The following is a 27,273-nucleotide window of genomic DNA, read 5'->3' as shown; positions in this document are numbered from 1 at the left end:
TATCAGCTTGATGAAATACAAAAATTACGAATAATACTGCAGAAATAAAAGATATATACCATACACTTCTGTGGAATTATAAATTGGTATATCCATTGTGGAAAAGACTAGCATAATCTAGAAGTTGATGATAAACATAAATAATCTACAAAAATACAGGGTTATGTGTATAAGAATACATGTATATGAATACACATTGTGACATTGCTCATGATTACTAACAACTGAGCACAATCCAAATGTCCTTAAACAATTAAATTATTTGTGGCTTATTTTTAAAAAATACTATAATATAACTATACCACAGTGAAAATATATGAACTACTGCTAAGCATACTATCAGGGTCAAATCTTAGCAACATGAACAAAAAAAAAAACAATAATAAAGATACATAATTTGCAATTCCTTTACAAGCTAATCTACAGTGTTTAGGAATGCTGACACAGGTAGTTTAAAAATATTAAAACCAGTACGTAATTACCATAAAAATCAGGATGTTAAAATCAAGGACTTGGACTTCTTTTTTTTACTTCATTCTCTTTTTGCATTTTACCCTAAGTTATCAGGAGGAAGCAAGGTGCCCTTTCAATACTTTGCATAGTAATCCCAGCTAACTATCCAATTTCATCCCTTGCAAGTTTTTTCAACCACAAATGCTAGAACACAAATACAATTCAACCAAGTCCTATGCCACTGTATGCCAAGGGTCACATTTCCTCTAGTTTCTAGCATTATGTTCTTCATTTCTGTCTGAGATCACTACAATAATTTTTAATGTCCATATTTCTCAGCTGTCCCTGAAAACTCTTCCAGCCTCTGTTGTAATCTGTTGCTGATGGTATAAAAACAATACCTGAGCTAAGTAAACTAATAAAGAGGTTTAAATGGCTCAAAAACAAAAATAAAAACAAAACAAAAAAAATCAGTGACGTGGGGGAATGGTCATGACTGTGCGCACTGGGGTACTTTCAGCTCCAAAGATGTTCCAGTTCTGAAACTGGGGAGTGGTTAGAGTTTACTTAATTATTCATTATACTACATATGATTTCTTTTCCAAAGATTTAGTTTCTACAAAAAAAAAGGCACATTAATTATCTTGCTATATAATCTTTCTATTACAACGTGGTAAACAATTAGGTTTTCCAGTAAAGGAACATCTTAGTTTTGATCCCATCTGACATAATTACTGAACACACAGAGAGTAATAAGCACTAGGCATGATGGATAAATAGGGTCCACTACCAAAACTTTTGGGAAGTATACCATAGAAAAACAGTAAGTTTAAACGATAGGTAAAGGAATCCGTACGATAGAATAAATAATATTAACACATTAAACATGAGGTTTATTTTCTGTTTAAAAAGGGAATACCTAAATAATGATCCTTCAAAATATCTTTACGAAAAATTATAGCTGGAAAATGAAAATGTTTTCAATAAAGATTGTATGAAATACACACACACACACACACACACACACACAAGGCTGTTTCTCTAGAAAAGACGAGGCACCTATTTGAAAAATACATCTACACTGGAAGGGAAAATTTTAATGATATCCCTTCTCTCTTTACCAGTTATAAAACTCAACATCAAGGAACACACAATCTCACACATAACTCTCTTAAGAATAGGCACAACGGGAGGAAGCAACAACGCTAAATATAGAGGGAAATTCCACTCAAGCATTCCCTGCCTGATCCTGTGTCAAAGTCACTCCAAAATTCCAGAGAAGGTTGCAAGGTAAGGAGCGAAGGGTACAACATCCAACATAAGTAATGCTACCGATGCAGCTGGTCAAAATTCACACACGTGGCTTCTAATTCCCCAAATAGGTCGCCAGCTCTGAGAAAAAAGTCTTTAAAGAGTTCGCAGCCAAGGTCCCACATCTCTCCCTGCTCTCTTAACATCCAACCCACGGTGCACCTCACCTACAATCCCCTGCAGAGGCAGTATCCTCAGCATTCCCTGCATTAGTCAGGATGCGTCGACAGGCTCATGGGGAGGCCAGGAGACAGACAGATCCCGCTTCGCTCTGGCCTGCCCGGCCTAGAAAAGCCTGCCCCTTCCCAATATTCGCTGCAGCTTTCCACCCTACCACTTTCGATTCTTCTTTGGCCGCTGGCGTGCCTGACCTTCATTGTGAGGCCAGTCTAATAGACATTACCTCTCGCTGCTAGCTTGGCTTTATCAGCGCAATGCCGGAATTCAGCGACTACTGAATTCGTTTCCCAAGCTCGTCCCGCCGCCACCTCGCCTTGACTTCACCTGCTGCTGCCAGCCGTACACAACCAACCACTACCAGCATGCCCTGCGCACACATCGCCTCTCGCTCCTCGACCCGCCTCCCACTCAAACACGTGACCTCCTTTCGCCTCCGTCCACGCCCACTTCCGTTCCTACACTCTCCCTTTGGAGGAAGGAGGGAGATGGGAATGTTAAAGAGTACCTACTTCCTCCTACTCCCCGCCCCCGCCCCTCTACCCCCCGCTACAATGTCTTCCGGGTCGCGACTGCCTCGGAGCCTTCTGGGAAAACATCTCATTTCCTCCCCTCCCCCTCCTCCTCCCGTCAACCAACCAGCCTCCCGTCAGAGAGGGGCATGCGCAGTGAGTGCCTCCCGTCTCTTCTACCCGAACCCCCCCTCCCCCCCAAAGCAGAGAGACCCCAGCAGCAGCAGCAGCTGATGATGAAGAGAGAGGCAGTGGCAGAGGGGGGGCACCTTTTATTTCTATTTTTAAAGGGACAGGACACTAATTTTACCCCACTTCAACCTTGAATTGAGGGGGGTGGGGGGAAGGCAGCTGAGTTCCTTCCCCCACCCTCCAGCCCGGAGCCCTGAGAGGGGGATTGAGCCTGAGAGAGAAGGAGAAGGAGTTTCTTCCTCTTCGAAAACCTCCATCCACGACTCCTACCCCCTCACCCCTCCACTCGCTTCCCTCCCGAGCCCCCTCCACCCTCCTTCTCTTTGGCCGTGAGAGGAGGAGAGAAAGAGACCAAAAGCCTCTTAGCAACACAGACCCTTTGCTGTTGCTGCTGCTGCTGCTGTGGCTGCTGCTGTTGCTACTGCTGCTACTGCTGCTTGGCCCTGGCTGGAGACATCTCACTACACCCAGGAGCAGCCACTTCCCCAGCTCTCCTCCTCTTCCTTCGCCTCCTCCTCCTCCACTCCCCCCCTTTATTACCCTTTGTGTCATCCTCCACAGCTCCAGGGAAGGCACTCAAAAGTGGGGGGCAGGAAAGGTAAGTGTGTTTGTGGGGGATTCATTGCCTTCCTCTGGCTCTGACTTTCACTCCGGGGCAACAGTAGCACAAACCACATACGCAGTGGAGCTCCGGGGTGAGGAGGGGGTGGTGCTCAGGGGGGGTGAGAGAAGGAGGGGTCGGAGTGAGGAGGGATGTGTGAGGTGGGGTGCCCATCCTGTCAGGGGAGGAAGGGCACTTTTATTTTTATTTGCTGTTGTCAAAAGTGGTTTCTCTTCTTCAGCTAACATCTGATTGTGCCTTGCTCTAGTGGGGGAGAATACAAAAACAACCCCCCTCCTTCTTCCAATGAGGCGCCAGGGAAAGAGACAGAAAGAGGCACACTTTCTAGATGTCACTTAAAAAAATTTCATTTGGAGAGCTTTTTCTCTTTGCCCAGGAAAAGCTCTACTGCATTTGTTTCTGAGTGGGAAAATGTCGGGATCTGGATTGTATTGGAACTGTCTATCCATTTGTAGACCTGAGTATTTTCCCCTTTTTGGTCCTGTATGTGATTTGGATATTGACTTTTGGGTTGGAAGATTTGACTGGTTTTTGCGTTATGGGTTTATTTTCTCCATTTCTCGTTTGATCAGAGTTGAATAGAAATTTTCAGATTTTTAGTTTAGAGGCCTTTGGTTAGATTTTGACTTGCATTATTGCTTTTTTTGGTTGTTAAATGTTTGTTTCATATATGAGTTTATAAAGTGCAGAGCTCAAAATGCTTAAAGTTTACATGCCACTGGTATTGTCTTACCCACATATGTTTCTGGAATTTATTTTCCATATAGGATGAGAATATTAGCTATTTCACAATTAACTGAGTATTTTTCTAATCCTTGTAACTTGTCTGAACAAGTAATCCCTATTGAAAACTTTATGTTGTTCTGACTACATGGAAGGCCAAACCTCTCCATCAATAGTTTGCCGGATTGGTACCACTTTCAGTTTTAACTGAATTATTTATTTACTGTTGTAAATTGAGATGAGTTTTTCATCTCTTGGGGTACTGAAACAAATTGTTCACTATATGTGAAAGAAAATAAATGTCTAAAATATGTTTTCATGGATCAAAGAAAACAAAGTTGTACTTAGTATATTATAGTTAGATATAAACTGAAAGGTAAATCCAGGTTTAGATTTATAGAGCAACAATCTTGATAAAAATCACTATTCTCCATTTTCACATGGTATGTTCATAGTGAATAGCTTTCATTCAGTACTTTATTTCACAAATGCTAGAAAGTATGTTTCTGATGTAGGCCTTACACTAGGTCTTACATTAGGAGTGGTATTTTGTTTTATATACATTCTTTATCCTTTCCTTGAAGATGGATGCACACATACATTCTCTCTTTCCCTCTTTCTCTTTCTCATTCTCTCCCCGACACACATACACATACACCCCCCCCCTTTTTTTTTAATCTGCATTGGTATCTCTGCCATAATTTATGTCAACAAAAAAATATTCTTCTGTAAAGCAGCAATTTTGTGATCATACTGGCAACATGAAAACAGCAATTGGATCAACTAGAAAGGATTGAAGAAATATCAACCTAGAAGGATATTTGCCATAAATATTATGAAGACATTATGATACTTTCTTATTTTCTGACTGGTAAAGCCAAGACATAATATACTTTTATTTTAGTGACTGAAAAGCATTACATATGTAGAAACTTGTTCTATAAAATTGTAATTACCAACTGGGTGCAAAAATAGACGTTTATATATAACAATAACAAAAAAATAATAAAAAAGAAAAAAGAGCTGTGTAGCAGTAAACAATATGGTCTTATTTCTCTCATTGCTATTATACATTTGAATAGTTTCCTAGCCTTTCTCTGAGGTATCATTGATGTACTGAAGCAGAAATTTGTGTCAAGTTCAAGTTTTTCCTCCACACATCTATACTGCTATTCCAGGTCCACCTGAGATTTTTTTGTCCTTACCTTAAAACCTCAGCAACCTTAACATAGGAGACAGACAGTAGAACATAGTGAAGAAATCAATTTTAATAAAGTGAATTATGTAGGTAATTGGGGTAGTCATCACACAGTGGGCAGCTGAGTAAAAATTGACAGTCCTTGATTAATACCTTTACTTTGTTTCTGTTTCCTTTGAAAGTATTTCTTATTTTATCACTGCCAGGTTAACCCTTTAAGGTTGGAAGACTCCAGATTTTCTCTACTTTTGATAATGATTTATGCTTAGAAATCTTTTATTGTTGTTTATTTTTTAAGTGTTAAGAATTACTGATATTTTAGGATGGTAAGGTTTCAACTAGAAGGTATCTTGGAGGTCATTTTATCCAGCTTCATTTTCCATACCTCTGAAGTTCAGAGAGCTTGAGGAACTTGCCCAAGGTTCTAATGCCTTGAGTGGACACAGTACAGGGAACAGAGAACTTTAACACTTACTGTACTAACTACTCATTGTTCTTTGTCAGAAATGAAACTGTCATGTACAAGACTACATACAGCACTTAAGAGTTTTATATTTTATGAGAATAGTAAATAGTGTTAAAACTTTGTCCTATTATAATTAATTATTTGTTGTTGATCTTTTTGAGAAATACTAACTTCACTTGTTGTGGATTGTTAATATTTTTGAGAATTATATTGGCTTTCTCTAATGCTGTTTTTTCTTAAACTTCCAATTAGGAAACATATTTACTACTCTTGTATTAAAGACTCATATGTATAAGAAGAAATAAAATTCACAGCGTATTGTAAATGTTTACATGGTAGTCTTACCTTAAAGAACTACTTAAATAAAAATATTTTTGTGTTATTTAAACTTAGTCCCTCACTTTCAGCACAATGCCTGGTGTACAGTAGGCCTTACTGCTTGTTTGTTATAAATCTTTTATGAAGTTTAGAATTAGACAAAGTTGAATTTCTTTACTTCCAACTGTGAGATTCCCTTTTCCTTCCTCCCTTTTCTCTTTCTCCCTCTAATTTTCACTACCATGAGAACTTTTTTCTTGAGAATTATTTTTTTTTTTTAAATCTCTGCTGCGGTTCTCACTTTTTAAAATCAACAGCCAAATTAAACACCAATGATGATGTAGTACTCCTAATAATAACTAAAATCCTATTCACTTCTAATCATTACACAGAATAGAATTTAACAAACGTGATTGGTTTTTGAATAAGCAATGATAAAAAATTTTACATAAAAATGTAAATGTTCAAGATGCATTTAAACTTCACTTCATTGAGTGAATGGTGCAAATAGATTGACGGAATTATTAGGCCGCTTTTACCAGCTCTATAAAGCAACTGTTACTTAGGTGACATGTTTCCCTGACTTTGTTTTTTTGGTCCTTACCCAGACAATTATCAACTTGCCAGTTTTCTATGGATATGAAGATTTACTCCTAGTCTTCAATGGGACCCCATGAAGTCAGCCAGAAAGCCTATGTCCAACATATGTACCTTTGCAAACTTGTCTGGATTTTGAATGTATGTGCAAAACAGATTGTACTTAGCTATTCATTAAACATCTATGGAGCATCTGCTGTCTGTCAGGCACTGTGCTAGGCATGTGAAAAAACAAGAATGGTCCCTGCAATTTAATGTAAAGAGATTTCTTAATTGTATTCCACAAGTGTATTGGTCATATATTTACTTTGGTTTACCTAAATGAATTTTATATTAACTAAATGAATACTGTTAGGTAGAATAATGCATGTTTAAGAAGGATATTGCTGTATTAATATAGAAAAGATAAATTTTTTTTCCACTTAATTCTGTATTCTACGGATTTCTATTCTGTTTATAGTTCATTCATTTAACACAATGAAAATAGTGTATGTGACAACCATTGCTGGATTTTTATTGCTAAGTATAATTATTTTTTTGAAGATGACCAACACTTCATTAATTTTCCTCTCCTTACCAAAAATAGAAAAAAAATTCAAATTCTCCAAACTTATTTTTTTTCCCAAAATACTTTTTTCTATCTACATCTCATATAATTGGATATCTTTCATGCTTATTAGGAAATCATTGTACAATATCATTCTGAGTTTTTAGACATTTCTACCAAATTTCAAGCAATCCTAACCATATGATTTCATTATTATCCAGTGATTAATATCTACTTTTTATTAGTTTTAGAATTTTAGCATATGCTAGATATATTATTTCAAGATCTTTGTGAGAAACCTCCCAGTTTTAATTCTAAAGCAGTTATTATATTTAATCTTGCTTCTATAGCTCTAGAAGAAAGTTGGAAGTTTCTGAAATATATGGGAGTTTCAAAACCCAAAACATCCTATCTCAGTATCTTTTGTAGCTTTCATATGTAATTGAAAAGTATTAGAGGTTAAAAAAATACTGCATTCACTTCACCTTCCTTAATGTAGTTTTAGAATGTTGTTGATTCAGTATTGGAAAAAAATCAAGGAACGTAACCCTGCTGGTACACATCTCAAGAAGATAAATAGACTCCTGAATGGTAAATTCTGGTATCTTCCACTAAGCCATGTATGCCCCCATCCCTTTTTAAAAAGAAAAAAAAATATTTAGAGACAGGGTCTCACTGAGTTGCTTAGGGCCTCACTAAGTTGCTGAGACTGGCTTTGAACTCCTGATGCTCCTGCCTCAGCCTCGCAAGCCGCTGGGATTACAGGCAGGCGCCACCGTATCCGGTTTACATTCATTCTTAAATTTCTATCTTAGTAATAATCATAACTATCATTTATTTTCACTGTGCAGCACTTTTATATCGACTTTTGTCATTCCTTATAGTTTTCCTTGTAAACTTTGATTTATTCTTGTTACAAATGAGGAAACTAATTACTAACCAAACATCATTTTATCATTTTGTAGCACCAAAATATTTATATTAGACTTCAGACACATTCTAATTCAAAACACAGGATAAAGAATTTTTGTCAATCTATACTTCAATAAAGCACTACTAAAATTATGGCTCTGATAGCTTTTTAATAAGTTTCTGAAAGTGTATATGGATAGAAAAACAAATAATTCCAGTTCTTTATAAGGAACATAAAATATACTTGAAGTCATTCTTTTCATTGCCTAGCAAAAATGACATTTGGACCCCCTTTTTTTTTTTTTTTTTTAATTTGTTTATCTTTATTTGGTGCTGAGGATCGAACCCAGTGCCTCACATTTGTGAGGCAAGTGCTCTGCCACTGAGCCACAACCCCAGCCCTGGACCTTCTTTATACTGAGCTTTAACTTGTGTGGTATTATCTTTTCATTTTGTTACATTAAGTTTGGAGTTTCCAACAATATGTGACACAATGAATATTTACTATAAAAATTACATAAATATGTTGATAGTGAAACATGTCTAAACAAAGGGGAGTTTTTGCTTTCTTGTGCTTTGGTGTGTATATACGCATTACCTTCTGGACTCTGTCATACAACATTTTTGTAATTACATTACACATGTAGGACTAAGTTTAATGTTCTCTTTTTAGTACTACTTAAAGTGAGAAGTATTTTTAGTATGAGAATGGACAACTTTTGAATTCTCTGAATGCCTAAATTATTTTATGCTTGTTCTATAAAAAAACTACTAAGGTAAAGTACTTTTTTATCCACCTAATCAGAATAGATTTTTACATCTTTTAATTAAGAGAAAAAGAGCAAAATTTTTTTTTTCTATTTTACTATTTAAGTGATTTTCACATCAATCCCAAGTAAATATACTTGCAAGCCATATACTTATATTTAGTCTTATCATCATATGGGATTTAGGCTAGTGCATTATGACCTGCAGAGTTTTGGAAACATTTTAAAATATTTTTTAAATGCCAAAGAAATACTCTGTATAGTATATTACAGCTCAGAAGGGAAAGTTTGTTAAAATGGTCTGGCTTATAAAAACAATCTAAATAATTAGTGAAATGGAATAAGTCTGTGGTCCTGAATAATTTTCTTAGATAAGATAAAAGTAATTCAGTTGAAAGTAAAGATTCTAACACCTGGATTTCTGTTTAAGTTATTCTATATTATGTAACAACTGAGAGATTGGAATAACTTAGTGTAATAACTTCAACGAGAAAAGGCAAGATCTAGGTTTAACATGCATTAAGGTATGCCTTCTTATGTAGATGGATATGATGGATAAATGATACTTTGTTATTGACCTGCTGTAAAGCTTATTCTTTTGCCAAAGCTGAATTTGACAAGTTTTGGGTTGAGTTCTTTCAGTTTATGTATATAGCCTTTTCTTAGAGAACTTGTAATTAAATTTCTGTATCATTTAGTAGATTGTTAGAATGTATTGTTTAAAGGAATGAAATGAATTATGTAACTCAATTGATTTTCTCACAATGGCAAAAAATATTTGTACTTTGATGCCTTACATTCTTTGGCCAAGCAACCAAAATTGCAGCAATGACATAGAATTTTTCAGTTTGGTGCTGCCGTTAAAGCTTACATTCTTTTGCTGCTTTTTTTTTTTTTTTAATAAATTCATGTATCTTAGTAGTTAGAGGTAAATGTAAAATGTTTCTTAAGAATGACTGCTAAATTTTATTTAGGTTTATTGTTGTAGTGACAGCTATTATTTCTTATACAACTTCAGTCCAGAAATCTCCACTAATGTGCCATTAATTAATCTCTGCATTATCATTCATATTAAATGACATCAAAATATTTAGAAAATCAAATACATATTTCTGTAATGACAGAAATTAGGAGCTTTTTCAAAAATGTTTTTATTAAGACATTATAGTTGTACATATAAGTGAGGTTCATTTTGACATAATTGTACAAGAATGGAATATTGTTTGCTCTAGTACTTCCTCTTTTCTCTCACCTCTTCCCTTTTCTCCTACCTCTTTTTTACTGGTTTTTATTTATTTTATTTATTTATTGTTATTTTAATTGGTACTTTATAGATATATAAAGGTGAAATTCACTGTGTTATATTCATGTGCTTACATAGCATCAATTTCATGTCATAGTTCTAGAGGGTTTTTTTCTAGTATTATTCTAAAATCATATTCCTTTTTCCACATTTATCACTGTAGAGTTTGTGCTGAAGGATTTCTTGGCCATTTTAGACTATAATCTAGTTAAAAGGTTTGTTTATGCTTCCCATCCCTGTTCTGCTGATGGTATTAGAATGCAGGCCAGAGCCAGACATCTAACTGTTTATAACATTCAAACTTCAATTAAAGCTACAGTGTTCACTTTATTATATATCAGAAAGCTCATACCAGCTAAAAATATCATATGTAATGATGGTAATGATCTTATGTGGCCATAAGATATCCTAAATCTTACTACTCTTTAAGAATATTTTTTTCATTTATGAAGTATTAATAATGTATTCTTTTAGGATTGTCAAGTGAAGGTTATTTTCCATTAGAAGTAATATAGATTTTCCTTTAAAATATTTTTCTTTTCATACAAATGAAGCCTAACAGCTTATATTAGTGCTTCAATTGTCTAGTTTACTTGTCTTAAAATTAATACATTGTCTAGACATTGCTTTCCTATTCAATTGATTTGAATCCCCTTTGAAAAATATAGCAATATGTTGCCAATTAGAAAATAAAACGAATAGTCATATTACTCCAGTTTCCTTGTATGTTTGAAAAGAGTGTGGGTACACATAACACAGATTTTAATTTAATATTATATTGCTTTTCTAAGCTGCTGCTCTTGACATTTTGGCTTTATGTTTTTAAATATGTTGATAAACTGTTTTAAAAGTCTTTTCTTTTTAAGTTATTAAGAATATTTTAAGTACATTTCTTCAGCTGCCTCTCTGCTTTTGTCGTTTTCCTAGGCTAATCTGAAAATGACTCAATTGTATGGGTGTTTAATTTTTCAATATAGTACACAAATTTGATATATACATTTGTTTCTTTTTCTTTCTTTCTTTTTTTTTTTTTTTTTGTGGTGCTAGGGATTGAACCCAGGGCCTTGTGCATGTGAGGGAAGCACTCTACCAACTGAGCTATATCCGAAGCCCCTACATTGGTTTCTTTTTTACAAAACTAAATTTTATTTTTTACTTACTTTACACCTTGATTGACTAAACAGATATATTAATATTATTTGTTATTTTTATTTTTAGTAATGGGGATTGAATCCAGGGTGTTTTGCCACTGAGCAACATTTCTAGTCCTTTTTATTTTTTTATTTGAGACACTTTCTCATCAAATTGCTTAGTGCCTCACTAAATTTCTGAGGCTGGCCCCAGCTTTGTGGTCCTCCTGTCCTAGCCTCCTGATTTCCTGGGATTACAGGCATGTGCAACCGCTATGGCTATGTAGACGTTTTATATATATATATATATATACACACACACACACACACACACACACACACACACACACATATACATATATAAACACTTTATTGATATCTATCTTTATGGCAGGTATATAAACAACATATCACTTAGGATGAAAAATGATATCAAATTGAATGAATAGTTGCTAAAATGTTTTAATTAACAGATACTACAATGGAAAGATCTACATGAGTCACTTTGCTGGGCACCAAAGGAAACAATCCATTTATTTTGAAATAATATAAGATAGAAAATTAGGAAATGCTAATTATGGTATCTAAAGATAAGAATTAAGACAACCATATAAATTTAGATTTATAGATTAAATACATGGGTGGTTTTCTTTTCTTTTTCTTTTTAGTACTATGGCTTGAACCCGGAGGTACTTTACCACTGAATTACATCCCCAGCCCTATTCATTTTTTAATTTTAAAGCAGGGTCTTACTATGTTACTTAGGGCCTTGCTAAGTTGCTGAGGCTGACCTCAAACTTCCGATGCTCTTGCCTTACTCTCCCTACAGAGTATGAGACCATTAATGTAAATAATAATAATAATAATAATTTACAAAGAGAATATTATGTTTGTAATACTTACAAATGTATGTTTGCACAGATATACAATACACATTTTATACTACATGCAGTATATTTGCATAAAGTATATGCCATGTAAATATATTAAATAAAGGTCTGAAAGACATATACCAAATTGTATCTTTTGTGTACATAAAATATATATGCCAGATGTTGGAAGGCTAAAAATCTCTAATGTATAATTCAGCATTACTTGGCTTTAATTTTTAACAATAAGTTTAAAGTCAGGTTGTGATTTTATAATGAAAACATATATATTAAAAGGTGTGGTAGAGGAAAACAACCCAGGAAAATTGCATTCCTAGCCAAATAATCATATGAATATATTCCTTGAATACCTTGAAAAAATTTGGTATTTGCTAATAACTGTCATAGCTTGATCCAGAATAAAGTCTGTCACACTGATCTAATCTTACCTAAAAGGGTAAAAAGCTTAGTCAATTGGAGAGAGAAAAATTGGATATAATAAATCTTGATTGTAAACACTTGGTTCTTACTAAAAAATCGGTTTCTCAGTATTTTCCTGGGAATATATAGATTGTGCTGCTGGGGGTTGGTGAATGATGTCAGTTATAATGTTATAGATAGTTTTGGCTGAGAGAAGAGAGAATACATTTAGTAGAGCATTGTGATGCACATCTTTAATCCCCCTGACTAAGGAGGGTGGGGCAGGAGGATCCCAAGTTTGAGGCCAGCCTCAGCACCTTATTAAGATCCTCAGTGATGTATCAAGACCCTGTCTCAAAATCTAAAAAGGACTAAGGATATAGCTCATTTGTAAAGCACCTCTGGATTCTATCCCCAGTACCAATGATAACAGCAACAAAAGAGAGTCCATGGGCCTAAGATAAACTTTCATTTTTTAAATCAGTGATCCAGGTTTTTATATGTTCACTCAAAAAATAAATGGCATAGTCACTTAACATTTCTGTACTATTTTCTATATTAGGTACTGAATTAAATATAGAACAAAACCCAGAAGGTTTTAGAACTAACTACTTTTATTTTTTTAAGTGACTGAAACATATCCTTGAAAAACACTTTAGTTACCTTTTGTAAAAATAACATCAAACTGAGTAGGTAAATATGCTTAGTAAAGAAGGAATTAGAATTCTGCAGAATTTATCACAGTGTGCATTTTGAGAAGACATGAGTTAGGTAGAGGAGAGATTCTAGGTTGCCACAAAAGAGGTTGTTTCAGATAAAGACAAAGCTTCCAATGGGATGAGGAGTTGAGGGATCTTGTTTTTACTATTAAAAGCTAATATTATAATTCAAAATAACCTGGTAAATTAGGGAAGTGGTTAGAAATAGTATATCTTTAAATACATGTTTTGAAGATTTTATTTGCCAGAATGTAGGTTAGAAAAGAAACAGTAAAATGGGGGTAGGAGGGAATCTCCTTGCAATTATAACTAGGAAGTCCTTTAGAATCTGAAGTAATAAAAGAATTTAACTTTTGCATTTACCTTTTATCCAAGTAGCCCTGTTAAATAAATTATCCCAGTCACTCTTACCACTAGCAATTGAACTGAAATTTTCCCTTCAGAAAATTGCATATTTAAATAGCTCTACCAAGTATCACGATTTCAGCTGAATACACATAATAGATTTTCCTTTAAAACTATATAGGATCATTGAGTGGTTTGCTCGTCCTTATCTTTCTTCAACAAATATGTATTGATACCTATTGTGTACTCAACTTGGATAGTAAGCAAAAATAGACGTGGGTCATTGTATTCTGGAACTTATACCATAGAAATAGGAAGGGATATTAATTAAGTAATCAAACAAATAAAAGCAAAATTGGAACTTTTCAATTGATGTAGAATGGTTCATGGTATTTAATATTTTGGCTTTAAGAAAGAATTTGCTCAATCAATAGGATCAAGAGAACTTTTGAGGGAGTGTTTGCTTAGCTGAGATCTCAAGAAGTATGAGTTAACTTGATCAAGATGGAGAAGAGAATTTCCTGAAGAGAAGCAACTTTACATACAAAGGTCCTGATGAGAGAGGAAGCTTGGAATCCAATATCAATCAGATAAGCATAGCTGACAGAATTTTATAACAAGAAAGGGTATATGGTAAGATATGATGCTGGGGAATTAAGTAGAAGCCAGACTGCAGGACCAAACTTTGCTGAATCCTTAGGGTTACCATTTAAACTTAGATTAATATTCTTAATGCTCAGGAAAAGCTTACTATTAATTATAGAAGGGTTGTATTATGAGAGATAATTTTTATTTCTTTCTTAAACCTGGTGAAGCTTTTTCCCATTTAAAAAAAAAATGATGTGACCAACATGATTACAGTGTCACGTCTCATAAAAACACCTTTGACACAAATAATGTTAGAAACTAGTTGAACATAACATTGTGTCCTGAATATAATCAGGTAGAAGCTAGAAAAGAAAGAAAAGGAATTTAAAAATGATGTCTGTCTATATTCAAAAGAGAATGTCTGGGTGTATTTGACTAAGATGTGAATAATGAAAAAAATGAAAAAGCCTACTTCAAGGGTACTAAGCTGATGTTGGAGGGATCATAACAAATGATGGTAAGGGACAGTCAGTTAGACAACTTGAGAGGACCCTCAACAAACTCCTGGATGTAGGAGAGTGTTATACCTGGAGCCAATCAAGTTAGAGGTACAGTAGAAGATATAATATAAATCTAGTATATTTTGTGTCAGTTATTACAATGTAAATATTGTATAAATTCTTCTATGTTTGTTAAGGAGAGTATAAAAATAATAACAATACAAGTATCACCTTTATTTTCATTAATATTTCAACTAATTCATAGAGTCAGAAGTTATAAATTGCTGTTCCATTAACTATTTCAGCCCATGATGTTAGCCTTGAACATATTGAAGTAATATTTTCAAAGATGAATAAATGTAATTTTTAATCATATTTTCATTTAACTTCTAAAGCTATCAGCAAATTATGATTTTAATTATTAAGCATCTATGGACATTAGTTTCTATCTTTATTAAGGAATTAACTAATCAATAACTAGAAATGAAGAAATGACCTGACTGGCATTATAAAAAATAATGAGTCGATTAAGTCACTTTTATTAAGGATTGAAGACCACAAAGTTATATTAAATTGTAAGAGGGAAAACATACAAGCATTCATTGAATAGAGGGGTACATCTTACTAGTGTTGGTTATGAATTCTGCCACTGCATCAATTTGAAGATTGAACATCCGTCAACATGCAATCTTGACCTTAACTTTCTGACCTTCTCAGATATGATAGACCACACTTTTAAAAACAGTTTAACATTTTAAAATAAGAACCACAGAATTGAATTTGGTGCTTATTTAGTTATTTATAAAACATTCTAAAGAAGAGAATATCACTATCACTGTCATTGATTCGTTTTTCATGCACTAACAGACTACTGAGGATTTTTAGACCATCAATATTTGAATTTTTTAGAATGTGTGAAAAAGAAGTTTATTAAATTTAATAATACTAAGGCATCAATGTTCCTCCTAAATAGAAGTGAAGATACACTTTGGCATTATTCTAGAATTGTTGTGATCATTAAGTTTTATAGCCTCTTACTGTCTTTCTAGCACAGTATATTCCAAAAGCCTCTAGTTCTGTGATAGTGAATAGGTATGATTCCCCATCCCCCCAAGGTCCCTTCATTTATTAAGATTTAGAAACCCTGGTTAAGTTAAAGAATAGTAAATAGGGTTCTTTAAAAAACATTGTATTTTAAGGGATACCAGCACTAACTCTGCTGAATATCAGATAGAAATCACTAACGCTCAGCATGCTAAGCAGTTTATATACGTTATCATATGTCTGATTCTTTTAACAAAAAAACAAACAAAAAACATTCTGAGGAACACACAGAAATTCATCTTCATATCATTTCACTGTTTACAAATACCATCCAAAAACGTCTGTGAAAAAAGGAAAAGTAAGATAAATATCAATTTCTGTTATTGCATTCTAATTACTTCAGGAAAGAAAGGTAATGAATTTTATCCTTAAAGTTAAATGCTGAACTTAGCAGTATATTTCTATATTGTTTTAACCGTAGTGCGCAAAGATAATAATCGACAATAACCTTTATACTCTTCTTATTACTGGGTGGCAACTTTTACAGTTTTCAGAGACATTCATTCCTTGGTTTGAACAATAGCTTCATTTCCTGAATACTGTAATACACAGCCTTTGGCGTACTGCTAAGGTTTTGAACTTTAGTTTTTTTTATCAGTAAAATTAGTATAGTGATGGATATCTCAGAGTTGTTTTGACTATTAAATGTTAGAACACATAGGAAGTCTCAGCAATGTTGTGGAGCCATTCACTACAAGTTGGTTTCCAAGTATAATCACATTTTAAACTCTTTATAAATTTATGCTATGCATTTGGATTATTGAAATTTCATTTATTTATTTATTTATTTTTGGTACTGGGAATGGAACCCAGAGTTGCTTTGCCTCTGAACTTTTTTTTTTTTTGAGAAAGGTTCTCACTAAGTTGCTTAGGGCCTCACTAAGTTGCTGAGGCTGGCCTTGAATTTATGATCCTCCTTCCTCAACCTCTTGTGTTGTGGGGATTACAGATTTGTGCCACCACACCCAGCAATAATTTTTTTCTCCCCCCACCTTTTCAAAATAAAATTACTTAATTTTAAAGCTATTTTAAAAGCTTCCTGAACTCCTGCACTTGAGGACCTGATCTTCATCTTAATGCTCTCCTACCTTTTGCTAATAAATGGGCATCTATAAATGTTATAGAACTCAGATTGTAGTGAAATTAGAATAAATGGCCCTACTTGGTTAATGCAAATATTCTAGACATAGCTTACAGCGTTGCTTTTGGTGATTATGATCAAATTATGATCAAAGTGAACAAATATGTAAATCTCTTTACTTTCCTGGTCTTGATTTCTTTATATTAAAATTGGCAATATTATACAAGAGTTGAGAGTTTGGACACCAGAGCCAATCTGGATTCAAATCCCTATTTCATTGCTTTCTAGCTATGTGATTTATTAGCAAAATCACCATGGCCATCTCAGGGTTAATTAATGAGTATGTACTGATGAATTAAAAGAAGGTCTTGCTATGTTGCTCAGATTGCCTTGGAATTTATGATCCTCCTTCTTCAACCCCCAGAGTAGCTGGGATTACAGGTGTGTAGTACTACACCTGGCTAATGAGTTTAAATGTGTATACTAACTTTAGAAATGCCTGGCACATGCTAAGTAGCATTAAAGTGTTAACTATTATAGTGCTTATGTATATTATTTATATGTTAGATGTAACGTAGAAAGAAAACAGTGATTAGAATATTTTGGTACATGTCTTAACTCATAATTTTACATTTGGTAGAATGAAACAAATTCAGTTTAATTTATAGTTCTAGAAAACAGTGATTAGAATATTTTGGTACATGTCTTAACTCAAATTTCTACATTTGGTAGAATGAAACAAATTTAGTTTAATTTATAGTTCTTCTAAAATGTGTCAGATTTTTACATAGCATTTTGTATTTGCCAAATTCTTTAATATTTTCAAATTTAATCTTATTGTTGTAGGAGCTAGTATGAAAAATGTTCCATTGTTTCATAAAGAAACTGAGGCATCCAGAAAGTTTAGGACCTTTAAAATATGACACTAGAAAAGTGAATAGAAAGTTTAAAATTAGAATATAAATATTACATTTAGCAGTGTGTTCAGCCAAACTGTTTCTACTCCTTATTGAAAATTCAAACAAACCTATTTGTGGGTAAAATAAATGTTCAAGATATATCATTCTGTTCTTCAACATTTCATTGTGTTGATGTGTTGTCTTAGTTAATTTGATTTACTCAGATTGCATGAAAAAATTGTTTTAAATGGGATTAGACTAATTAAAGTCAAGTGTTGAGCTAGCTATCCCTTAGAACATTTAAGGGTTGAATTTCTTTTTTTAGCTATAAACTGGCTTTTTCTCCCTCTTTGATGAACTAGGTCAAAAACTCCTTTCTATTTCTCATGCTATCAGTACTCTAGTACTATATATTATGGATTCAGTGTGTTTTTTAGCTAGCTAGAAAACGAAGCTTCCATTATTAATAGTTGTTTCTGTGAACAGTGATCCTAAGTTTTAAACAGTGAATTATTATAGAATGAAGTTCTGCAAAACACCAGGCTTATCGTAAACAGTATCAATATTTTTATTATTCATTAAAGAACATTTTTAATTGGTGCTTTTTTTTTCTTATATGCATGGCATCTATAATTCATCAGTTAAGAAAAGTGACTGTTGCCTTGGGATCCAGAAAAAAAATACTGACAGTTAAAAGACTCAAAGAGAACCATGTCTAACAGAGAATTGTAAATGATTGCTTAGACCAAAAGGTAATGGAAAAGTATCTAGTTTCAAATTATAATTAATGTTCATTGTTACTTTGGAATAGTTTTTGACATAAAGACAGCATGAATATTCTCTTTAACAACAACAAACAAGAACTTGGATGGAGCTCAGTGATAAAGAGCACTGGCCTGGCATGTGAGAAACCTCGGGTTCCATATTCAATATATGTGCACAATACATACTCACAATTAATAGTAATAAACAAAACTTAGTATTCCTCTCTGTCAGTTGCCAATATTCATGAAGATTTTCACATAAAGACCATTTTTTTTCAGATGCACAATGCTATTTTTCATATTACACGATGTTTAAATGTTGTAAATAGGTCTACAATATGTTATTTTTCACTTTTTTTGGTATTTTTGTGTATTCATTTTGCTGATTAGGTACACAGTTCACTATTAACCCAGTTTGTAAACTTAGATTACTCATATTAAGGCTAACATAAGCTAAGAAGCTATCAAATACTGACTCAAGGGAATAGTAAAAATTTCATAGGTAGGAATTTGTCTCAGGGGAAAAAAATGTTGTTTTACATGTATTCATTTTATATATCTATTAGAAAAGAAAGACCCAGGCCTTGGGTTTTTCATGATGGTGTAAATAAATGTAAATGTTTATTTAATTACTCTTTCTACAAATACTAAGTACTTGCTATAGGCTAGCAATACATAAGAAGGCAAGGACAATGGAGCTCACAGTTTTTTTCAGTAAAGATCAATACTAAACAAATATTTGTATGAGTGATGTATATTACAAACAGTTTATTAATGAACAGAAATATAAGAATTAAGAATAGAAATATAAGTTGTTACCACATATCTAGGTAATGATAATAAAGGAATGTAAATTTCCATTTGTGTGTGTGTGTGTGTGTGTGTGAGAGAGAGAGAGAGAGAGATAAAAAAAATAGAGACCCAGAAAGGGTTGGTGGCTTATCCAAGGTCATATAGCACATGGCATATCTGGATTGTAGGTTACCTGTTTTCTAGTATATTTAGACTTTCCATGTGAAATAAAGTAGGAATCTGAAGGAGAGACTAGATGTCTAGAAAGTTGGATCACTTTAATGTAATTAATATCATCCAAAGAATCATACCTGTAAACTTTTTTATGCTTTATTTTATTTAAATTTCTTTTGGGTTGCCTTTAGAATTTTGCTAAGTTCAAACTCAGAAAAAAAATTTAAAGACACCACTATGACCTTGCAAGCCAGTTTTGTTGGTGCCATAGTCCTAAATCTGATCTTTCTGGAAACTTTTGAGTGTTATCTATCTATCTATCTATCTATCTATTTATTTATTTATTTTATTAGTAAAGAAAGTTGGTTTCCTTTAATTATCTCAAATTTACTAAACTCTACTCTGCTTGTTTCTAGACCAAAGAAAAACAGAGGATGTTGGAAAGTTAAGGACACACTTTTTTCCTGGAATGGTTTTGATCTAACACTTAATTTGAAATACTGTTAGTATGGGTCAGTCTTGAATGTATCTGATTAGAAATGAGTTCATAGTAAATTAGAAAGGAACTCCAATCACAGTTAAGATCTTGGCAAAATAATACATAGAGAAAGTTAGATGATTGAAAGTTAGATGATTTTACCCTAGTTTCCATTATATTTTTTAATTTGAAGTTACCCTTTAAACACCAAGTTAAATGATTTGATTTTTATTTTTATAAAAAAGGATATTAAATAGAAAAACTAGATGAACATTCTAGTAACTGACTTGGGTACAGCGAAGCACAATTATAGGATCACACTTTGAGAAGTAAATAAACTGTTTGAAAGTTGAGTCTGCAAAGCTAGACATAGTAACAACAGGAAACATCCCACCTACAATACATATGGCAAAGGAGAAAGATAGTGCAGCAGACTACAGACAAAAATAATAGCCGTGAGTTAAAAATGAGTATTCTGCTTTACAACCTTAGTTCTGTTGTCTCAAAAATAAAGATAATCTTTCTTCTAGATATTCTATGGTGACATGAACATTTTTTAATTGATAATTTTTTCCTTGAGTATCCCACTTCATATTTTTATATTATTGTTAGGATATAACATTAGTGTACAGTATATTTTAAACTTTATTGTTATTCTAGTATGTATGTTTTTTGTCTCTTCAGAATTCGTGCTATTTTCAATTTAATGTTGGACTAATTTTAAGAAATTTGTGCATGTAATATTGAATATACCAAGTAAATGGTGAAAAGGTTTCACTGAAGAATTACTTTAAATATAAAGCTCTTCTGATACACTTAAGTGTTTGTAGAATCAGTTCCCAACCTGGACTAAAAGATATACAGTAGAACTCAATGCTAAAATGGCAGAAGTCACTGCAGCTGAATAGTAATTTAAAATGAGGATAAATCACTCCTGAAATTTTAACTATTAACTAATGAAAAAGTATTCTGTACATAGAATCTCCATTTGAATCTAACTTCTAAATGTATTTTATTGGTTTAATTTTGGTTCAGTTTTATTTGAGATTAGTTTGTAGAGTCTATCTGAAAATAGAAAATGGAGAAAGGAGTTAGAAGGAATGTTGTTATAAGAATTATATATTAAAATGACATTATTAATTGAGTATATTTAAGCACAGACAACTGACATGTCAGTTATGTTTCAAAACATCTTACCTAGTTTGAGAAAAAGTGACTTTGGACACATCTTCCTGTTCCATATTTAGTAAAAGAGAAAGCAGTGGTCTATAATACTGGACCATTGTGTAGTTTGAATTTTAATATTTAAAGCACCCAAATGATTAGTAAAATCTTTCTTTAAAATTATAATAAGATAAATTATAATTTTGTATCTCTGTTGAATTCAAGTATGTACAGAGTATCTAACCTTATAATTCTATTAACACTATATTTCCATGATCTAATTAAATAAAACTGACAATTTGATGTTTATTTAGTTTGATGTGCATTTAATGTATATTCATAATCATTGGTGAAATTCATGATAATTAGGTAAATATGTTAAGTGGTTACTGTAAATAACAGTGATAGCTTTTTAAAATATAGCCAAAACATTTTCCTCTTTGTTCTAACTCCAGCATTAGTTTTGATAGCATACACAATTTAATCTTTGTCATGAAATACATCCATTAAGTTATTGCTTACCCCTTCCATACCCTGTTAAAAGTATGTTAAAACAATACTTTTTCTTTTGCATACATCATCTTTCTTCTGGGTTTGGAATAGTCATTTTTTGACCCTGGATACATGTTGAAATCATGCATGACCTAAAGTTTTAAATCAGAATTTTTAAGCATGGAGGCTATGGTATTTTGTTGTTAAAAGCTCCTCAGTTGATGCTAGAACTCAGCCATTGTTGAGAATTACTGTTATAACGCTAAGATACTCTTTGTTAACATTCTCTACTTTGTCCTTGAAGGATCCTTAAACACCAGTCCACAGGTCCTTGGGAAGCTGAAGGCACACAGAATCTGGACTCTTTAACTTGTTTAGAGAATAACACTGGGATGTGGTGAGGAGTTCCTGTGAGGATGGTGTCAGGATGGTGTCTTTAATTTCTGAGGCTAGGGCAAGAAAAATGAGAGTACTGCATCTTGGCCCAGCCCTAGGAAGAATCAGGAAAGGGGCCTTCTGGCTGGCTAGGTGAAATTGAAGCAAGTTTGAAACTATCAGGAAAGTAATATTTAAAAAGTGGACTGTATAGCTTTCATGTCCTAAAGTCCCAAGAAATGGACTTGCAGAAGAGCCACCACCAGGCTATCATGTATGGGGAAAAGAAGAGTACCAGGTATTAACAGATCATCCTTACTTAGCTCCCCCTTGTACCTGCACACACATTGTACACTCAGTCATGCCAATGCACATGGTATATACTGCCACCTCGTTCTTCTAAAGCAAGTAAAGTTATACAGGTTTGTGGTAGAGATTGAATATTGGAACAAAAAGTTTGCTTATTCTCTATTGCCTTCATTTCCCACCTATCTTCCCTCCCTCCAAAAACAGAAAGACATTTAATACCTATGTGCTTGTACCAGAAAGCCATTAAAGAGAGCAAGCTTTTTGTGAGGTGGGATGGGTGCTGGGGATTGAAATCAGGGCTACATCCCCAAGTTCCCATTTTTGTTGTTGGGGTTCTTTACAGACAGAGGTTGCTGAGGGTCTTGGAAAGTGGCTGAGGCTGACCTTGAACCTGGAGCTCTTCCTGCTTCAGCCTCCCAGGTCACTGGAACAACAGGCCTTAGCCACCACACTTCGCCAGACTTTCTCCCTTAAATAGTTCATTAGAGATGAAAGGCTTAAAAAAATGTAAATATATACATTGCAATAGTGTCGAAACTTAGCATAGTCTTTTTAACAAGTTAAATGTTTATTTTGTCTCTGCTTTAATCTGAAGGAAAGGGACAAAGATAGAAAAGCTCTATTTTCCATTTTCTAGTTTGTCATTTACCTTTATTATAAACAGAAATGCAAGATATTTGCAAAAGTATTTTTAGCCTACCAAACGTCTGTTGAACAGTTCAGCTCCAGATAAATGATTAGCATATAGTACTTTTGCTATTAAAAAAATGTACTTTCCCTTTTATAAAAATCAGTGTGAATATAAGTAGTAAATATTATTATAATCAGAGTTTTAGGTGGATGTTACCGTGGTTCAAGAAAAAACAAGATTTTTCTTCCTTTCTTCCTTTTCTGCATAATAGCCATTAGAATAACTAAGCATGGTGGTGAATAAGGGAATTGCACTAAGAGTTCAGTGATAGTACATTTCTGTTCTTAGCAATATTTTCTACCATTTATTTTTAGTGCCTCTATAACATTTTAAAGTTGCATCCTTTTTATATTACTGATGAGAAGGTATGCCTTTGAAGAAGAAAAAGAGTTTAGGACTTATAGATAAAACTTTTCTCACATCAGTGAGTAAGCTATAGGGAACTTAAAGCAAAAGGCCAAAGGACCTTTTTTATTTTTTTATTAATGCCATTGGATACATAAAAATATTTAGATCAGCCTTGTAAAACAAGGACAGTTTTTAAAGTTTATATTATCAAGGCCCATTACATCATTTAGAAAAACAGCTATACAGTTATACAATCCACAATAAGTGAAGAATAAAATAAAATGTATTTTAACAAATTTGGCAAGATGAAGTAGAGGTATCCTTTTTTAAAGCCACAAAAAAATCGCAGATCTAAACTTACTTAGAAAACCGTGATGTAATCAATTTCCTTATTAATATTTGATACTTTTATAAAGACATCAAGGGGAATGCCCCTGCAAATGACAAGGAGGGGAAAAAAATGACAAGACAGTTAGTGCTTAAAGAAACCTTATAGTTCATGGATATCTGATTGATGATGGGTATTATTTTTACCTGGGATTTAATGCCTCCTAAGGCAAGGGGGCATTGACCCTTTGTTTTTCTTTCACTTCCTTTGAAAATCTGATGAACTTATTGACTCTTGATAGGGTCTCTGTATGGGTTTGTTTATGTGTTGCAGGGGTTTGTGAACTTTTTGAAAACCAGCAATCTCCTAGCTCACTTGTGTCAGAATCACCTGAGGTACCTATTAAAATGCAGATTATTGGGCTGCATCCCAAACTGCTGTATTAGGATTTTTTAATAATCTAGTTTTAGGAACCTGTATTTTAACAAGCATTCCCACATGATTCTTTCTGTTCACTACTAAAGTTTAAGAATTGCTTCTTTATAACTTCATGGAATACCCATTTTGCCCTTGGCCAAGATCAAGGTTTTCCAACTTCCACTATAGTGATATATGACTGAAACATATGTTACCTACCCAATTCTTACCTATCTACAAAATATCAAAGGGGTATCATTGGTGTTAATAAAGATCATAAATAAATGAAATGGTTTCTGCTGGACTCTTTATTTTATTTTATGGCCCTGGGGATTGAAACTCGGGGTGCACTACCACCAAGCCATATCCCCCAGCCTTTTTAAATTTTTTATTTCAAAACAATGTCTAAGTTTCCAAGGCTGGCCTAAAACTTGCAGTATTCCTGGTTTAGCTTCCTGAGTCTCTGGGGTTATAGGCATGTATTTCCATGCCTGGCTTGATTATCATTTTAATTGAAAGAAATGTTATGAAATATATATTAAATCCTGAGTCTTTCAGTACATATAATATGCAAGTGAAGTAAATTTAACTTATTTCTCATCGTATGTAAATATACTCACTTGCTTTCGAAATGCATCTGCAAGGGCTGGGGTTGTGGCTAGATAGCAGAATGCTTTCCTAGCATATGTGAGGCACTGGGTACAATCCTCAACACCACATAAAAACAAACAAAGAAACAAACAAAAAACAAAGGTATTTTGTTCATCTACAACTTAAAATATTTTTTAAAATGCACCTGCAATTGTTCAAGTATTTAATAGTATCATACTGGGATTTCCAATAATAAGTGCTTGAAGATCTGCTAACAGTAAATTAAGGCCAGATCTAGTGTGAAATTTAAAAAAGTAAAACTTATAGAATTGTTTTAAAATATGTACAGCTTAACTTCAAATGTATATGAAGATAGGAACTGTCTCTACAGAGTCATCTCCATATTTGAATGAAATAAGTTTTCGTTGTAATGCTTAAAGCAGGTGGTAGTATGTAAATCAAAGCTCTTAAAAGAGTTTAAAAACTCCTTAAAAATAGTTTATAAATTTGACCAAGCATTTCATTCCAAATCCTGATATGATCTTACTTTACTTTTGTTGGTTTATTTCTCAGATAAATTCAGGGATGAAATAGACTAATGGATACATGTGATTATCTCATTTCAAATTATTGGATCTGGATTAATGAACTAATATGCTCATGAAGCTAATTATTTAGTATTAAGGAAAAACAATGTTGCACCATAGCACTGAGTGGCTGTAAATCATGATTTGTTTTTTTAACACAGGAAAAAAAAATTCTCTAGTGAAGGATTCTACTATATATATTAGTTAACTTTCTTATTAAATATGTTGTTGAGGGTCAAGGGAGATCCGGTAATATGATGTGGATGACTTAATGAAGCATACTTATTGCTAAAAGAAAATTAATAATTATAATTGATCAATGGATAAGAAGAAATACCACTTTTGTTTGGGGAAAAATTCTTACTATTGTTATGTTTTTCATTTAATGTTCATCTAAGTATTTCTTCCTTAAAAGCAAATTAGATTAATACTAGTTTTATAAAGATTATCATGTAAAATCTATTATTCCTAACTTCCTGTTTTAGGAAATCACATGAAAATACTCAAAAAAATTTCCATTTCTCTTATACAGTGTCCATTTTTATAAAAGTAGGAATTTAGTTATTCTACAAAATAAAAATTTAGTTGATGATCTTCCCATTACATCATATTTCAGACTGAAAATTCATTAATGTTTTCATATAAGATAATACTACTATGTGGTATAATTTTTGATGAATCGTTGAATTCATTTTTTTGTTTCCCTTTGACTGATTTATGTGTTCCTCAAAGACACACAAATGCTTACACACATACAAATATGCTATTTATCTTTGCAATAAAAAGTGCACTATATTTTTAAAACAGTATAAAAATTATATTAACTTTTTATTCACATGTCACTTGTATCTACTAAATACATATTTTACAAATGTATTATATCATTTTAGTCTACACAGTTTTCAAATTCAGTGTAATTTTTATTTCCATTATTGAGATGAATAAATTCAATCAAGGTTACATGACAAATTTTTATCTAACTTCAGTACATCTTAAGCACTATACTTTCTATCTTTCAAAATAACTTTAAAATATGTCAAAAGGTTGTTATTAAAAACAATGTTAGGGATGGTGCTGTAGCTCAGTGGCATGTGTGAGGCACTGGGTTCAGTCCTTAGCATCACATTAAAAAAAAAAAAAAGACAAGTAAAATTAAGGCATTCTGCCCATCTATAACTACAAAAAAAAAAAAAAAACATGTTAAATATATAGAGAGATGCCTCTCCCTTGTGAACAAGAAGGAAGAAAGATTAGCTTAGCTTTTTATTATATTCTAGACATAGTTACATATTCTTGTGTACATAACATTTAATCCTTACCTGTGATATTGGCCTTGTTATTCTTTTCCACAGATTTAAATTAAGCGTCTCATTTAGTAACTTCCTCAAAGTTTTAGATAATTTGATAGAAACAATATCTGATAATGTAGTTGAATGATAAGTGATAAATAAAAAGTTGAATTAGGTTACTCTTTCAAGTAGAGTGAAGACTAATTGGTTCAGAATAAAAGCAGGTAGACGAAGAATTGAAGGGAAAATTTTCCTGTAGCTACTAGTAAATGCAAGTAGTAAGTGTCATATATCTTCTTTCACCGTTGCCTTCATGCTATTAAGTATATTAGGATTCATTTAATAAGGTAATCTACAAATTTTTTTGAAGACTTGTGCTGTAATCATAGGACATGATATTATGATAATAATATCATGTCCTAATTTATGTATGCAATCATAGTCCATACAAATCAAATCAGCTCACTAATACTTTGTTGTTATTGTTGTTTTAAATGAAGGCTTTCGATGGGTTCCTGACTTGAAGAAAATGAAATATAAAATCTTCAAAGATTTTGTTATAGGTTGAGAAGACCATATAAACATATCAAAAGAGTTCAATAATATATGATTAAATCCTAGACTGTGTGCTTACCAGTAAGTCCTAGAAGTCCTTCAAACTCTGAATTAATATAAGTAAACTTTCTAACATCTCTCACAAACCTCTTTTTTGTTCATACTT

General features: G+C 33.0%; 2 protein-coding genes across 9 annotated transcripts in view; one reads left to right on the top strand and one right to left on the bottom strand.

Moving 5' to 3' along the window:
* The window catches only part of Orc4 (origin recognition complex subunit 4), a 66,475-nt gene extending 63,346 nt beyond the window's left edge, over positions 1–3,129 (bottom strand). Inside the window, exon 1 of one of the 3 annotated variants that reach the window (XM_076866541.2) lies at positions 3,022–3,129. The gene's annotated coding sequence lies outside the window, so the exon portion shown is untranslated. Of the gene's footprint in view, positions 1–1,931; positions 2,127–2,167; positions 2,351–3,021 lie in introns of those variants that run through there. The other 2 variants (XM_076866539.2, XM_076866543.2) reach the window with 2 other exon arrangements.
* Positions 2,577–27,273, top strand: part of Mbd5 (methyl-CpG binding domain protein 5) — a 406,311-nt gene continuing 381,614 nt past the window's right edge. For 5 of the 6 annotated variants that reach the window (XM_076866534.2, XM_076866535.2, XM_076866537.2 and 2 more), the window contains exon 1: positions 2,617–3,243. The gene's annotated coding sequence lies outside the window, so the exon portion shown is untranslated. The other variant, XM_076866536.2, reaches the window with a different exon arrangement.

The sequence above is a fragment of the Callospermophilus lateralis genome, chromosome 9 (genome assembly GCF_048772815.1).
Source record: "Callospermophilus lateralis isolate mCalLat2 chromosome 9, mCalLat2.hap1, whole genome shotgun sequence".
Classification (NCBI taxonomy): domain Eukaryota; kingdom Metazoa; phylum Chordata; class Mammalia; order Rodentia; family Sciuridae; genus Callospermophilus; species Callospermophilus lateralis.
This window is presented reverse-complemented; position numbering and strand designations above follow the sequence as displayed.